The following is a 5,000-nucleotide window of genomic DNA, read 5'->3' on the forward strand; positions in this document are numbered from 1 at the left end:
GCAGCAGGAGAGTGAAGTATTATTTTTTTTTTTTTCAGTGTTTGTAAACTGATGCAAGTTCTTTTTTTAACATAAGGTTTTTAACATTTTTTTTTTTTTTTACATTTGATCTAGTTTTTGGTTTGCTGAAAGGAAAACTATTGTGCCGGCTTTGTCTGTCCGTCCGCACTTTATTCTGTTTGTACTTTTTCTGTGCGCGCTTTTTCTGTCCGCGCTTTATTCTGTCCGCACTTATTTCTGTCCGCACTTTATTTTGTCGGTAATTTTTTTCTGTCAGCACTTTTTCTGTCCGCACTTTCCTGTCAACACTTTTTTCTACCCACACTTTTTTCTCTCCGAACTTTTCTGTCCGCACTTTTTTCTGTCCGCACTTTTTCTGTCTGTACTTTTGTCTGTCCGTACTTTTCCTGTCCACACTTTTTCTGTCCACATTTTTCCTGTCCGCACTTTTTCTGTCCACCCACAGATCTTAAAGACTACTGAGGTTAGAGGGCTGCAAATTGGTATGCTAATCATCCCCCCTCCAATCATCAAACATACCAAATTTCAGCCCTCTAGCCTCAGTAGTTTTGATTTTATTTAAGGTTAAAGTTGGCCATAATCGTGCTTCTGGCAACGATATAGGACAGGCCACCATCGGACCGTTGTTAAAGTTTCATGCTCAGCGGCTCATACAGCATTATACCGATACCACCGAAAGATAGATAGATCATTTTCGGTGGCCTTGATTATACGCTGTACAGAAAACTCGATTGCGCCGAAGAAACATCGGCGCAATTTTTACTTGTTTTATATTTTCTTTATTATCAGATTAATTTAAAACAAGACCCTTCGCCATCGTCCACTAATATTATGGATTTGTTTATAATATATATAAACTCCCAAATATATACCTCACATGCCAAACAGAATTTTTTTATTTTTAAAACACTTTCCATGTCCAAAAAAAAAAACCTCTGGAATGTCAAGTTTTCATACTGCAACGGCCGACAGTTTTTTCATTTTATATTATCAATATATATATATATATATATATATATATATATATATATATATATATATATATATATATATATATATATATATGTATATATATATACATATATATTTGTTGTTGACATGAAACCATGCCAGGGAAAGCATGTTTGGTATGAAGTAATTTCAACTAGCTTTATTAATTATTATTATTATTATTATTATTATTATTATTATTATTATTATTATTATTATTATTACTGCTTTCTGTTGAATCATTAGAAAGTTAAAGAAATTCTATTTAAAAATAAACTCTTCTGACGTTTCCATAATTCCCAATGTAACATTATTATTATTATTCCCATTATTAATTATTATTATTATTATTATTATTATTATTATTATTATTATTATTATTATTATTATTATTATTATTATTATTATTATTATTATTATTTCTGTGGAACCATTAAAAATCAGAGAAACTTTACTTTAATTATTATTATTATTATTATTATTATTATTATTATTATTATTATTATTATTATTATTATTATTATTATTATTATTATTATTATTTTCTGTAGAACTATTAAAAATCAGTGAAACTTCACTTTAATTATTATTATTATTATTATTATTATTATTATTATTATTATTATTATTATTATTATTATTATTATAAGCCAAGCTCGGAGGGCAACAGCGTACACACAAGACGCCGCTTCCTCCAAAAATGAGGAAATGCGAAAGTTATGCAAATTCGCATACTTCATTTTCCGCGCGATTAGTCAAAGCCCCTGTTCTCCGATAGCAAACTAGACCTGACATCATCTTTGTGGGGTTATTTATTCATAGCACGGCGACGCCAGGTAAGTGACAATGGCTCAGTTATTCATAGCCTGGTTTTCTGCTGAAGTAAAGAATCCTTGATGCAGATTTGGTGGGTATATAATGAATATATGATGACTTTCTCTCTCTCTCTCTCTCTCTCTCTCTCTCTCTCTCTCTCTCTCTCTCTCTCTCTCTCTCTCGAGCAAAAGCTTCGACTGGATTGTAGGGGAGCACGCCCGTATTTCTTAGTTTCCCGTCCGGGGATCGATCTTGGGGTTCCTAGCTTTACAGAGAGGAATAAGCATAATGATTTGGACATAAAAGGCTTAGTATAAGAGAGAGAGAGAGAGAGAGAGAGAGAGAGAGAGAGAGAGAGAGAGAACTCTTATCACTGTCTGATGAATGAGGATTAACCTCGTCTGAGGATTAACCTCGTCTGAGGATTAACCTCGTCTGAGGATTAACCTCGTCTGAAGATTACCTCGCCTGAGGATTACCTCGTCTGAGGATTTACTTCGCATGAGGGTTACCTTGTCAGAGGATTACCTTTTGCATTTTGACGATATTTACTGAAAGAGAAAGTTTCATTTTTCTAGGGTATTTTCTTTCGGAAATCGAAACCTTAAAGAAAGTATCTAAGTAAAAATGGTTTCAATATTCATTCTATATTTATATATATATATATATATATATATATATATATATATATATATATATATATATATATATATATATCGTATTACGTTTTTATCTATCATATATTTATAATATATTTTACAACCTATTGTGTTTCTTTAGGATTCTTCAAATCTACAACAACAGCAATTTCTTATTTCTTGCTTAGATAATCATGAAGCTTTTGGTCTTTTGAAAGCCCCCGAAAATTAATTTTTTGTCCAGAATGCCAATTTGTATAATTACATGACCTTCAGATAATCAAAATGATTTACTCAAAGTGGTTTGGGACGATGAAGAATGAATTGGTATAAAATTATTGTTTTGTTTCCCGAAGTGATGAAAAGAAATAGGCAAATTCAGTAGGTATAAAATTGTTGGGGTATAAAATTGTTGTTTTTTTCGTAATTAACGAAAAGATTTAGGTAAAATAAATAGAGGTATGGAATGTTTTTTCGGTAAATAATGGAGAGGTATTTAATAGAGCTCAGCTCAGAATATATGTAATATAACTTTTTCACTAACTATTAGAAAACAAATACAATAAATAGATATAAAATAGTTCAGGTATCAAATTAGAGTTTTTTCTTAATAAATGAAAAAATCTAAATTCCATTCGCAATGGTGTAAAAATTATTGTTTTGTATCCTTTATTATCGAAAGGAAAATTAAAACGAACTGGTATAAAATCATTGAGGCATAAAATATAAGTTTTCCCTAATAAATGAAAAAAATAATAAAAAAATATGTTAGCTTTATTTCATTAATATCTTTCTTGTTAATATTGTTACAGTCACCCACACGAAGAGAATACAAACATTACAGATACAGAAACCAATAATTACGCTGCAATGAAGGCCTACTCCATTACAGTACTTTGTTATCATTCCTCATTCATAACTGCTGGAGTGACAAGTGTTTGGAATACAATTCCCGACAATAATCAATAGATGTATTCTTGTGGGAAGTTCTGTTAAACGCGTGGGCTAGGGTGAGATAAGTGATTGACTCTCTCTCTCTCTCTCTCTCTCTCTCTCTCTCTCTCTCTCTCTCTCTCTTAGTCTCGTTTATTGGCGAGTGACAGATGAGTGGGAGACAATTAAAACAATAATCAATGTATGTTATAGTGACTCTCTCTCTCTCTCTCTCTCTCTCTCTCTCTCTCTCATATATGTATGTATGTGTGCATATATGTATGTATATATGTATGTTTGTATGTGTATATATATGTGTGTGTATGTGTATGTGTGTGTGTGTGTGTGTGTGTGTATGCGAGCGAGCAGCTAATTCCTGACAGCGAATTATAGAGGGATCTGCTAACTTTTCTTACAAATTTTCCCTAACTTTTTATAACAAGGTTTCTCATCTTCTTCGAGATGATTATATTAACTTTTTATTTTATTATTGTTATTATTATTCTTTTGCTTTAATATAAAATTAACCATCGCTTCGTTCAACTATTCAAATGGTATATATATATATATATATATATATATATATATATATATATATATATATATATATATATATATATATATATATATATATATATATATATATATTAACTCTGACTTTTTAGAGGTATATGTCTGTTTTCAATTTTTAGGTTTAAGGCTTTGGTCCGAAAAATTATGATTTTTCACGTGAATTGTAATGAGATTTAGCTTCAGAGAATATAATTAGGATAAGTTGAACTAATTGTTTTGATAATTTTACCAACAAAGTTTAATTTAATTTTTTTACTAATTGTTTAATTTCAATTTTAGTTTTATTTATATTTTTTTACATTTTTTTATTTTAGAAATATATATATATATATAGATATATATATATATATATATATATATATATATATATATATATATATATATATATATATAAGGGTACTAGAATTTCAAATATTATTTCTGTTTATCATATACCTTACTTTTACCTTGAACGTAAAAAAATTTATGAATGAATTCATAGAATATTTTGTTTAATTATATTCTGAATGAGCCAGATATTATTACAATCCTAGATCGATTGTTGTCAGAATTGTTTTAATTTAAGAGGCTAGAAACATGCTATGGAATCTTCTCAGAATTTTCCAAAATGTCTGAAAGTTGAATACAGGTATATTTTTGCTTATGATAACTGTGAATATATAAAGAAATTTTATATAAACTTCCTGTTTATTTTTCCATGTTTATTTTACATAGACACGTAAAATAAACATGGCTATGTTCCAAATTACGCCTGGATGAAATCATTAACACTGACAATCTCTTATCATGAATTAATTCAGTTAATAAAAAAAAAATCAAATAACACGAACTTATTCACAAACACTCACGTCAGATCGTAAGTATTTTTAGTAAATTCACCAACACAAGCTGGAGTTTGTGCCACAAACGACAGCTGCCCATAACAAAATCTTTTCAGGAAATAATTCCCAACCCAAAACTCATGATAAACAAACCCAAGACGCGTCCATTAATTTTAGCCTGTCATCCATAAAAGAAACTTTCCCCTTT

Source organism: Macrobrachium rosenbergii, chromosome 48 (genome assembly GCF_040412425.1).
Source record: "Macrobrachium rosenbergii isolate ZJJX-2024 chromosome 48, ASM4041242v1, whole genome shotgun sequence".
Taxonomy (NCBI): Eukaryota; Metazoa; Arthropoda; class Malacostraca; order Decapoda; family Palaemonidae; genus Macrobrachium; species Macrobrachium rosenbergii.